A 13,321-nucleotide genomic window follows, 5' to 3' on the forward strand; every position below is an offset into this window, starting at 1 on the left:
AGCATGCCAGAAAAGGCAGCGGTAAAATTGGTATGTGCCCTCGGCATCTTGGAACAGTGTACAACCTGACTCTCTTAAAGGAAAGGGCTGGGTTGAGGTTGAATATGAGAATGAATATGAACCCATGGAGAAGGATGGCCAACAGAAGTCAGTGATGTGACATGCATAAGTTGTTGCTCCAAAAACTGTTCCTCAAATAAGTATCTAATAGTTAGGTAATTGTTTGATCTCAGCTGCCAAGAGGTGAGCTCAGTGATGATGCCCCAGTGCACAAGTGATCCATTTGCGACTTCGGATGTGATCCGAGATCAGATTGAGTCAATCAACTTGGTTGCTTTGACCCAAGTGCCCAGTTATGCAGCTATAGATGTTGCTTCAGTCCATAGTGAGGACAAGTCTCATGCTCCTTTACAGTGGGAAGCAAATTGCAGTAAAAAACATAGGGAAACCCAGTGTTTTATGGTGGGGCTCCCTGGTATTATGCCTGGGGTCCCAGGTAAAATACTCGGAATACATGTGCCATTTAAAACCTGGATTCCCCTTAGTCTGGATCCTGTCCCCATGTGACTTCCGGATATCTCCGGAAGTTTTCCTGATATTGTGGCCACTGTGGGAAGATGAGAAGTTAGCTTCCTTCTCAACTCTTACCCACAGTAGGCAAGTTGTACATACTTGCCCTTCATTTATATCATCTCTTATGCATCAGCAAAATATTGTTATGCTCTGAGCGCTCCGGAGTATGGAGAGCACTGGGAGAATCAGGAGGAGATTGGCCAGTCCAGGAACAGCTCATTTCCTGTGTCAGAGTACACCTGTTTCCAGCCTGCTTACTCATGACTGATGACACTACACAGCCCCATGATCCAACCCTGTGTGTTATGGATATAGAGTCTCCAATGACCATATCCATCACATTGTCAAAGACCTCCCCTTCCATCACACACTCTCACTCACTCACTCTCTCTCCCAATACCCTACTATCCTCTCCCATTCTATCCCATCCCCCCCCTCGTGCAAAGCTTTCCCCATCAGGGTTTTGGTGCTGGCTGAGGTTGTTTGCATTTCGTGGGATTTCCTGTGACCATTATACTTTGTAGATAGTCATGCATGATGTATGGAAACTGCTGGAGGCAGTTCCTGCTAACGACCATGACTTGCTACAAACTACCTTGTGCATTGTCTCTTGTAACAACCCCCTTTTGTGACTCAGCTGAACCCATGTGTGTGTACAACTCTCAACATGTCCTATATGCCTGGTTACATCAAGTCTTCTGGTGGTTCTCGCTGTGAGAACTTGAAGTCGCAAGTCGAAGCCTTGTGACTTGTGTATCATCCACTGGAACCCGCATCCTACAGGACATCATCACCTAGCTCTCCCTCCAGTGCCTGATGGACAATGTCATACTATGATATTTGGGATCGCAACTGCTCTGAGGTTCATATTCCCATGATGCCGGCATGCTTGTTACATGAGCACCAAGTAGCCACCCATCAACCATCTGGTTCCTCCCTTGTCAGTCATCACACCTCACTGCCATTGGTACGTTCCCTTTGGGAACACCAAGTCACTGAAGGCCCCACTAGCCACTCCTTACTGGGTTCTCATGATAATAACCTGCTACTGGTATGTTTGTACTATGAATGCCAAGTAACCGATAGCAACGATATGGGATCCTCACATATTGTACAAGTCGCAACCGTGCACATGGTACGCTCCACTGAGGAGTGCCAAGTACCCATGGCCAACCTATCTATCCTGGCATCTCCGACTACATGCAATCAAACCCTTAATAACTCATTCCATTGTGAACCATGATTGATGGGGATTCAATCGTCTACTCTCATACATGACTGGGATCTCCCATTGATTACAAAGATCTTGCAATCATCTTCCAACTATAAGAACAGTTCAAGAGGGGAGAAGTTCTCCCCATCCTTGTGACATTGGTGCCCCAACCCTGGTGTGAGAGACTTGCACCATGCCACCAAAGACAGTGTCCCTATTGGGAGATGAACCTGTTACCCCAGTGCAAGCGACCCACAAATTGTATCCTGCTTCCTGACCCGTGAGGATCAGCCAGTTGGATCGTAAATCTAACTCAAGAGACACTTCACCAGTAGGTGAAGATGTGCATTCTTCGCCTGGCACATTCCAGAGACAACAAGCTCTCAGGCAAGTCATTGATGCTCTTGGAGAATTTGAAGGTGGAATTTTTGAGGACTTGAATAATTACATGAAATGTATATGAAATTGGCATTGTCTCGCCCCAGCTGATCTCAAGAAAGAGCCCATTGGAGCCAGTCTCGAAGGAGAGCCTTTGAGATATCGACTTGGGACTGTCTGGCAGGTCGAGCTAACCAACCTACTCATGAAAATCACCAAATTCACCCAGCTTGCCACCAAGGCCAACTTAGCTGCAGGCAATTTTGTAGTGGATCCCCAAGGTGACCTTGCCCTTATATTCACCATAAGAGGATGGTCATCACCCAAGGAGTTCAGCATTGCTTGGAACTTCCTGGACCAGCATTTCAACTCCTTTGAGAAACACTTTGACACCATCAAGAAAGTTGCACATCCTTCATGAGAATTTGACGAGTCGTATATGAGTGGTCTTAGGTTGGCAAATGTCATGCCCACCAACTTTATGGACCCTGGGCAAGTCGAGGAGGCATGGTCGACTGAAATGCAGCCCACTTGTCAACCTGAAGTTCCCCTGTTGGGATGGACCACATATGAGGATCTTATATCTCCTTCTGAAGAGACCACTTTTGTCCATAAATGCACTCAGCCATCTAGGGCCTTCCCAGCACCTAGACCCAGTATCAATGTCGCTGCAGGGATGCTACCCAGAGACGAACCATCTATGCCATTCATAACATGTCATCAAGAGACCAATGCTTTCGAGAACCCCAAGGAGAATGAGGGTTACATGGAATTTGTGAGAGGCCTGAAAATTGGAAGGAAGACAGAGTTGGGACCTGTCGAGGAGAGACTTGATCCTGACAATCATGGACCCATTCCCCCTCGCATTCCTTACTATCCAGCAAATGAAGGTCCCCCTGGACCTGGAGATCCAGATCATGGACCAAGTCAACCACCTCTTGACCCCTGGCAGCCACCTCCATGAGGTGTGGGTCCACCACCTCCACCAGGACCACCAGGGCCACCCCCTCCGCCCAGTGGGGCTCCATACCCTGGGTATATTCCACCCATTAGATACGCTGGGGCACCGCCCCCTCCTCCACCTCCCGGACCCGGAGCGCTAGCAGCCCCCCCGCAGAATCCTGGATACAGGCCTCCCCCTCTCGACCACATGCAACCTTACGTGGATCGTAAATATACTACATCAGACTTCCCTGAGTTCACGACAGCTATATAACGTGGTGCAGCATATGTCGGAACCTAGCCAGGCATTTGCCTGCTTTCGCCCAGCAAATGACCTGCATACTCCCTGATTGTTTCAAGGGCACCCTGGCAGACTGGTGGTCAACTGTACTGGTCACCAACAAACTATATTTCACCACCAACTGGGAAGATCTACATGGATATGTACTACATTTCTTCTTAACGCCTGCCTTCCTCAACAAGGTTCAAGATTGATTCCATGCCTGCAGGTACCATAAGGGTGAAAGGTACTACAAGGAATCCCCACATGACTTCGCAATGTGCAAGCTGCTGCGACTCTTGCATATCTTGTATCCACTCGCTGATGTTCCCAGATCTGAGGTCTTGAGGGGCGAAGCACAAAGACTTTTAGAGGACATCCTGAAAGGATGGTGGGCCCACCTCAACATCGATCAGGTCGACATGGCCGAAGAACTCTTATGGCTGACTAAACTTAAGCATGATGAGTTAGTAGCTAGCGATGAGTTCAGTATTGATGCTTTGGCAAACCAAGTTGCCTGGATTATTGCCATTTTCAAAATTCCTGGCAAACTCCGTAATTCAAAAAATCATGCTTCAAAGTTTGCACCATTACTCAGCGAGTTCTGAACCAAACTTTATAATTAAATCTGCATTGGAAAGTGCCAAAGTAGGGAAATCTATCCATGTATGTTACATAGAGTATTTTGGACATGTCTCAAACGCAACAAATTCAAAAATACAGACCAGCGGGCAAGCAGAGAGCATTTTTTTGGTCTACATGTTATCTGTACACTCATACCAAGCTTTTGACATAAGTTATGGGCTGAAATGAGCCTCCAGTTTGGCAGAATTCTGCCCTCTCTGATCTTGAGGCACAATTTCCCATGGTTTGAGCCTTGATTCCCACAGCCAATAGACTCAAACCCATGGGAAATGAAACCTTGAGAACAGAAGGGCAGAATTCTGCCCAACTGGAGGCTCATTTCAACCATAATTTATGTCAAAAGCTTGGTATGGGTGTATAGATAACATGTAGACCAAAAAAATGCTCTCTGCTTGCTCCGCTGGTCTGTATTTTTGAATTTGTTGCATTTGAGATATGTTCAGAAGACTCTATGTAACATACATGGATAGATTTCCCTACTTCGGCGCTTTCCAACGCAGATTTAATCATAAAGTTTGGTTCAGAACTCGCTGAGTAATGGTGCAAACTCTGAAGCATGATTTTTTGAATTATGGAGTTTGCCAGGAATTTTGAAAACAGCAATAATTTGGAGAGGAATAAACGTGGAGGAGGTTGTGTCGAGACCAGAAGTGTTGCAGTTGCATCCAGGAGCTACACCTATCCTACAAGCGACTTCAAGTCACAGAAGAAACCACCCAGACCTTGTCGACACTGTGGAAGTACGTACCACTGGGACAACGACTGTCCCCCCAGGAAGGCTGATTGTACCAGGAATGACCATAAGGAGCATGATAGCTCATCCAAACTGGAAGGTACCTACCGACGGACTTATACTGCCTTAGTAGAGGGTCAGGAAGCAGAATTTGCAGTGGCCTACACAGAGTTCTGTACCTTGTCTGAGTCTGAATTGTCAGATGTACCTGACATAGATAATGCCGAAGATTCTTCCTTTTCCTACACCATGGCATGTATGTGGAGTGAGATCCCACCAGATGAAAGACTCATTGGAGTGCCATTGTCCTGGGTGAGATATATGAAGCCTGTAAGATATTCAAGCGACCAATCCTTAGGATCTGACACTTGTTGAGTACATTGTCGTATCAATGCAATAGATGGGTGTCAGGGGATGACCCCAGGTCCCCATGACCCCTCTCTCTATAACCCACAACCTGACCTGTAACAGCCCATCTCAGGGCACAATGCTACTGTGGGTAAGAAAGTGAGAAGAAGGTTAACTTCTCACTTTCCCACAGTGGCCCCAATATGGCAAAAACTTCCGGGGATACCCGGAAGTCACATGAAGGATAGGAACCGGGCCCGGAGCATGCAGGGTGGAAGCGCACATGCGGGTGTGGGTCCGGGTCCGGATGCAGGTCCGGGTCTGGGCTAGTCAGGGTGTGTGCCCTGACAATGGGATCAAAATAGAGGCATTGGCCGACTCCGGGGCAGCCTGCACGTTAATATTGGCTGATTTATACAACCGTATTAAAGGAGAGGGCACCCATATAAGGCAAGGATTGAAGCTAAATCTGGTTCAGCTATGTCAGGGCACAGACAGTCATCTGGCCAGCCTGGACCCCTATCCGGATAGGTTGAGTACCTGTAAGCCGATATCTGCATGTGATTTGCTGTAGTTAGAATGCAGGTTGTATTCAATGTGCTATTTCCGCTATCATGTCACCCCTTACCCATTATCACCCCCTTTTCCACACGATCTATCTTCCTATCTCATGTTGCTTCTCTATCCACTACCATGTATTCCCAATGTAGCCACGCTCTTATGAGTTGTGGAACTCATGTATATAAGGCCTTATCACCAGCTGGGTTGGTGTCAGGGACAGCTCCGAAAGCGGCGAAGTCCCAGCGTGAGGGACCCGATGGGACAGATGTTGGCTGTGTGTAGTGGCGATCCCGTCGCGGGGGAGCATCTCTGACCACTCAGTCTGAAGTGGGAAGTTGAGAAGAAGGCTGCTTCTTCTGTTCCCACCCCAGGTGCTATTATATACATGCAGTCAGGATCACGTGGGGGGAGCCATGTCATCTCCGCACACAGCCGGACCTCTCTGGGTGTCTCTGCAGGAGATCCCGAAGGTGTGCTGCTCTGTAGGCAGGAATGCGCATGGTGGGTGCAGCGATTGGGGGAGCGGTATTAGGTGTGTGATGATACATAGAGAAAAGGGAAGTCGACCATGGAATAGAAATAAAGACAAAGAAGAAAAAGGGAGAGGAGGAACGAAGAGTGGTAGCGGGAGGAGTGGAGTGGGGCAGTGCAGTGCTGGTCAGGTGGGGTGTGCCCTGACATCACCCCCCCCCTTAAGCCGCTTCGCCTCGAAGCGGCTGGGCAGTTCTCCTTTTCCCTCCCTGGGGCGTGGGGGTGTGTTCGGTGGAACTCCTTGACTAGGTCAGAGGCGTGGGTCAGGTGGTCACGTGTGAGCCATTGATTTTCCGAGTGCGGCCAGCCTGTATACTTTACCAGGTACCGGAGTTTCCGGCGTAGCCACTTAGAGTCTAGGATTTTCTCGACTTCATACTCTTCTTCTCCATCGACGAGGTCTGGGCCCAGGTGGGGTCAGCGGGTCATTCTGTGATTTCGTCGGGGCAGTGCAGTCTGATGTTCGTCACGGATACGACTGGGTGGATTCCTCTTTGTCGGGCAGTGAGCCGGAGTTTGACGGCGGCGGGGGAGATGACTTTAACAATCGTGAAGGGGCCCGTCCACTTATGGTCCAGCTTCTTGGTTGGGCAGTCAGTGGTGTAATTCTGGGTGCTGAGCCAGACCTGGTCACCTTCTCAGTATGTGGGGGCTGCTTCACAGTTTCGGTCATAGTAGCGGGCCATCTCGTCCGCTGCATGCTCTAGCGCCGCCTTCGCCTCTTCCTGCATCTTCATCATCCTTGATGAGAAGGCGTCGGCGGCTTCTACCTTGGATGTGTGTGTGGGCTCTGTCCCCATCCTGGGGTGTTGGCCGGTGTCGAGCTCAAAGGGGGTTCAGCGGGTGGAAGAGTGGACGTGGTTATTATAGGCGAACTCTGCTAGCGGAGCCAGTCCGCCCAGTTGTCTTGGTGATGGTTAACAAATACCCGGAGGTAGGCCTCTACCTCTTGGTTCACTCTCTCCGTCTGCCCATCTGTCTGGGGGTGGTAGGGCATCAAGGGGTGAGTTTGATGCCGAGGAGGTCCGCAAGTTCTTTCGAGAATCGTGAGATGAAAGTGCTCCCTCTGTCACTGAGGATTTCCTCAGGGAGACTGTGGTGCTTCCAAACATGTTCGAGGAAAAGCCGTGCGATCCCCACCGAGTCCACTGTCATCACAGTTGGGATTGCATGGATGCGTTTGGATAGGCGATCCACCATGACCAGGATGGCGTTGTAGCCCTTCGACTTGGGGAGCTCTCCAATCATGTCCACTGAAATCACTTGCCAGCAGTGGGCAGGGACCTTGTTTGGGATGAGCTTCCCCACTTTACGGGAGGGGAGGATTTGACACGGTTGCAGGTGTTGCATCCGTGGACGTACCGCCTGACATACTCCGCCATCCGTGGCCACCAGTAGTTGCGGGAGACAAGTTCTAGGGTTTTCCACCATCCTGGGTGCCCCGTCGCCTGCGCGTCGTGGTGTAGCCGCACCAAGTCGTGGCGGAGCTGTGGGTCCTTCAGGACGTATACCTTTCCTCTGTACAGAACTAGCTCTCCCTGCTTCTCCCATTCATCTGACCTCAATGTGCCCTCTCCTAGTTCCCGCATCGCCTTTACCACCTTCTCATCCAGGTCTTTCGCCTTACTGATCCTCTCGAGGATAGTCATCTCTTCACCCTCTACCAAGACCACCTCTGCCACGTGGGCCTCGAACCAAGCAAGTTGGAGGAGAGTCAACCCATCATTGTCATCTTTGCCTTTCGGGTGGTCAGCACGGCATGAGCGCATCCGGTTTTCCCATGAGTTTCCCTGGGCGGTGGATGAGGGTAAAGTGGAATTGAGAGAGGAAGAGTGACCACCGCGCTTGGCGCCGGTTCAGCCGTTGCACGGTGCGGAAGTATCCTAGGTTGCGGTGGTCGGTGTAGACCTTGACTTTCTCCTCTGCTCCTTGTAGGAAATGCCGCCACTCCTCGAGGGTGTGCACTATTGCGAGCATCTCCTTGTCATACACCTCGTAGTTGCGCTCTACATCCATGAAACTCTTGGACATGAAGGCTACCAGGTGGAACTCTCCGTCTGTCTGGAGCTGGGATAGGACCGCACCAGTCGCAAAGTTAGAGGCATCGCACTTGAGTTTGAAGCGACCGGTGTCAGCAGGGAAGGCAAGGACCGGGGTGGAGGTGATGGTGTCTTTGAGGGTGTGGAATGCACAGTCTTCGCCTGGTCCCCAGGCCCATGCCTTGGTTTTGCAGGTCAACGCGTGGAGGGGGTGGGCTGTCTCGGAGAAGTCTTTGATAAACTGGTGATAGAAGTTGACGAACCCCAAGAAGGACTGCACTTCTTTGACCTTGGTTGGGGTTGGCCAGTCGAGAACTCCGTGGACTTTCATGGGATCCATCGTGATGCTTCCCTCAGAGATGATGAGGCCAAGGTACTCGATTCGCTTCTGCTCGAACTTACACTTTTCCAGCTTCAAGAAGAGTCTCCGCTTCCACAGCGTCTCCAGGACTTCTTGGACAACCCTCCAGTGCTCCTCCAGGGTGGCAGTGAAGATCAAGATGTCATCCATGTAGCAGATGACAACCTCTTGATCGATGAAGTCCCGGAGAATGTCATTCATCATTGTCTGGAACGTCGCTGGGGAGTTACACAGGCTGAAGAACATAATGGTGGGCTTGAATAGTCCGCAGTTGGTCGAAAACACCACTTTCCACTCATCGCCATCCTTGATGCAGACGTTGTTGAATCCCCATCGCAAGTCTAGCGCCGAGAAGTACTTGGCATTTCAGAGGCGTGCAAGGACGTCCAAGATGAGTGGGAGGGGGTATGAGTTTTTGACCATGATCTCATTGAGCTTCCGGTAATCTTGGACTAGGCGCAAGGATCCATCCTTCTTCTTGATAAAGAAGACTGGGGCTCCCATCGGGGATTTGGATGCCCGTATGTGCCCGTTCCGCAAGTTCTCACGTAGGAACTCGTCTAGTTCCTTCTGCTCTGGTCGTGACAGGGGGAAGGTCCTCCCTCTTGGGAGTTTGGTGTCTGGCACTAGGTCTATTGCATGGTCCCAGGGCTTCCGGGGAGGCAGCTGGTCGAAGGCCTCCTTCGAGAATACGTCTCTGAAGTCCTGGTACTGTTCTGGGACTAGCGCCTCGAACAGCACGGCCTCTGCCTCCGGTTCACAGGCTTCCTGGGCCATCCGCTGGGACGGCGTTGTGGTCACTCTCAGTTCATGTCCCCACCCCAGGGGGATGATAGCAGTGTAAATCCTGTCACCCGGTTCTACTGCAGGGTCAGGGTCGGCGTGTCCACACATCAACTGGCAGGAGGATGGGCAGTGGGACATTTTGACCTTTTGCCATGTCCAGTCCACCTCTGGGTTGTGGTGCAGCAGCCACGAGTGTCCTATGATGAGGGACTGCCGTCCAAGGTTTGCGACGGCGAAGCGGGCCCGCTCTGTATGGTGTCTGAAAGTCAGGAGGTGTAGTAACTCAGGTGAGCAGCCCTGGGGCAGTCTGGAGTAGACTTTAGCCTAGATACAATAAGTAGAAAGGATAATATACAGGAAGACTTGCCTGGAGTAGACTTTAGCCTAGATACAATAAGTAGAAAGGATAAAGTCGACTCCAAAGTCACATGACTATCTATAGAGTGAAGATTGAAAGAAAGAGACAACTCAAACTACAACACTCCCCCTCAATCAAACTCTAATCTTCTAAGTCCTAACAAGGAACATTGATGTTGATGGAGGTCTCTGGGAAGAGCCTTAGTCAGGATGTCTGCACAATTCTCCTTTGAAGCAACCCATTGGATCTTCAACTTTCCCAAATCCACCTGATCCCTAATCCAGTAATACTTGGTGTTGATGTGCTTCATCCTCCCATGGTGTTCTGGATTCTTGGCAACTTTGATGGTGGACTCATTATCCATTTGAAGTGGGAAAGGGGTGTTTTGGGGATATCCAAGTTCCTCAAGAAGGTATGTCATCCAAGTTCCATCTGAGGCTCCAGAGTTGGCAGCATAGAGCTCTGCTTCAGTGGTGGATTTGGCCACAACTTCTTGACGTCTGCTAGACCAGTTGACACATGAAGAACCAATAAAGGTGGCATATCCAGAAGTGGAACAAGCCTTTTCAGTGTCACCAGCATAGTCAGAGTCAGAGAAAACTGAAAGTGAGACTCCCCCAGAATGAGATGGCCCAAACTCAAGGCAATAATCCAAAGTGCCTTTGAGATACCTAAACACTCTCTGAATGGCCTCCCAATGAATTCTGCCTGGGCAGGAGTTGAAGCGACTTAGTAACCCCACTGCATAGGCAATATCAGGCCTGGTCCCAATAGCCAAATACATGAGGCTACCAACAGCACTCAAGTATGGCACTCCCAACATGTAATCCTTTTCTTCCTTAGACATATTGTCAACCTTGGAGAGTGTGATGGAAGGATCAAGGGGAGTGAGAAGGGGTCTGGAATGTTGGTGATTAAAACGATTGAGAATGTCAGAAGTGTGTTTGTGTTGAGAGAGCCAAATCTTGTGTTGGGAACGATTCCTATGAACTTCCAATCCCAAGATATAACTAAGCTCCCCCAGATCCCTCATCTCAAACTTTGTCTGGAGTTCCAACTTGACTTTGTTGAGAACTGCCAAGTCATTGCAGGCAAGGGTAATGTCATCCACATAGACTGGAATGATCACTTTCACCTTGTCCTTACCCCATACCCAGATAGAATTATCACTTGGGCACCTCTTGAAACCAAGATCCAGAAAAGTCTCATGGAGTTTTTGATACCATTGCCTTGGACTTTGCTTCAGGCCATAGAGTGACTTCTTCAAGTGACATACCAAGTGCTCCTTCCCAGGCTCCACAAAACCTTCAGGCTGAGTCATATAGATATCCTCATCCAGATCACCATTCAAGAAGGCAGAGGAGACATCCATATGGTGAAGTTCCAAGTCTTCAATGGCTGAAATGGCAAGGAGAGAGCAAAGAGAAGCAAATTTGGCAACTGGGGCAAAGGTTTCTGTGTAGTCAAGGTGGGGTTTCTGGGAAAAACCTTGAGCAACAATCCTAGCCTTGTACCTTTCTATAGTCCCATCTGAGTTCTCCTTAATCTTAAAAACCCACTTGGAACCAACAGATTTCCTCCCCTTTGGAAGTGGCACCAACTCCCATGTGTCATGAGACAGCATTTGGGTGTACTCCTTCAAGGCAGCCTCCTGCCACAATGGCCAGTCATCACGTTTCTTGGCCTCCTTCATAGACTTAGGCTCAACAGTTGAAGTGGAGAATGCAAATTCAACCATCTCCTCCTGTGAAAGAGCCTTAGAGAGGGACTTGCTCAGCAGGGCAGAGGCAGCCATATCAGACTCAGAGTCATCTTCATCAGAGCCATCATGGTCTGAGTCAGATTGGACATCTGGAGTTGGCTCCCTTGCATCCCACTTGCTAGGAGGTGATGGGGTAGGATTGACTTTCCACCACTCACCAGGTGGCTTCCCAGCATTGGAGCGAGTTGTACGACGAAGGGTAGAAGGGCCAGGTGATGGAGAGGGTGAAGGGTGAGGAGAGGGTGGTGCAGGAGAAGGAGAAATGGATGGTGGTGGTTGAGGAGAAGGAGGGTGATGGACAGGTGGAGGTTGGAGACAGTGTCAGAAGTCAAAATGTCAGATATAGAGTCAGACAGAGGAGTAAAGAAATTTCTGGATGAGTGATCTCCCCCTGACTCTGGCACTGGCTTCAAGTGTAAGGGGTGATAAGTGTCTTTGAGGTTACCAGGTCCAATACCAGGCAGGGTTTGCTCATCAAAAACCACATCTCTTGAGATCACAGTCTTGCCAGTTGACAAGTCATAAACCTTCCAACCCTTGAAGTCTGCTGGATACCCAATGAAAATACCTCTATGTGTTTTTGGCTCAAAACTCTTCCTCTTATCCTTCTGGACATGGACATAGGCCTGGCAACCAAAAACTCTAAGGTGGGAGAGAGATGGTTTGGAACCAAACCAGGCTTCATAGGGAGTCATGTCCTTGAGGGAAGAAGTGGGAGAACGATTTAAGACATGGAGGAAGGAACCCAATGCATCACCCCAGAAAGAACCAGGAAGTTGGGACTCATGCAGAATGGAAGTAATCCCTTCATCCAATATTCGATTAGTCCTTTCTGCCACTCCATTCTGCTGTGGGGTCCCTCTGGTGGTATGTTCCCTCATAATCCCATGTTCCTTCAAGAATTGGTCCATCTCCCTACTCATATATTCCCCCCCTTTGTCATCCCTAAGTGCCTTGACCTGAAAACCAGTTTGATTTTCTGCAAGAGCCTTGAACTCCTTGAAGGCAGCAAAGGCCTGTGACTTGTTCTGGAGCAAATAGATGACTCTGTAGCGAGAGTAGTCATCCACAAAGCTGATCCAGTACCTGTGCTGCTGGGGAGTTTGAACTGAGATAGGACCATGAAGGTCTGAGTGTACAAGTTCAAGAGGTTTGGATCTCCGATTGGAGGCAGCATCAGGGAAAGGAAGGCGATGTTGTTTGCCAGCTAGGCAATGCTCACAGATGTCAGGGAGAGGAGAGGTAGAGAGAGGGGTTCCAATGTCCAAGTCCTTCACATAAGATCCAGAAAATAGTTCCTTCAGCCTAGTTCTCCCAATGTGGCAGAGACGTCGATGCCAAAGTTCAGGAGAGAGAGAGGAGGCTCTAAGAGCAGACTGCACAGTTGTAGATCCAATAAGAAGTCCAGTGTTGCCATCAGACACTGCTGCCTCAAACAGGAGTTGACCTTCTGCCTGAAGGTCATAGTTGACTGTTTGATGACAACCTCAAAGTTGTGCTTCTTGGTCAGATGGAGGACTGAGAGGAGGTTGTTCTGGAGTAAGGGAACATGGAGGACATTTGAGAACTTGATTGGACGTGAGGGGATGCCATTTATGATTGGAGTGAAGACAATAGTACCAACCCCAGCAGCATAGATAATGTTATTGTCTGCAAGTCGGACTGGGATGTGGCAGGGTGAATACTGATTGAACCACTCACGATGTGGAGTCATATGTGAGGTGGCACCAGTGTCTGCAATCCAGGAATTTGGCATGGGGACAGGGGGAGCAGAGAGAGCAGTGTGTAGAGACAACACAGGAGAGGGGGTG

Source organism: Cantharellus anzutake (genome assembly GCF_015039405.1).
Source record: "Cantharellus anzutake strain C23 chromosome Unknown EI90scaffold_65, whole genome shotgun sequence".
NCBI lineage: Eukaryota > Fungi > Basidiomycota > Agaricomycetes > Cantharellales > Hydnaceae > Cantharellus > Cantharellus anzutake.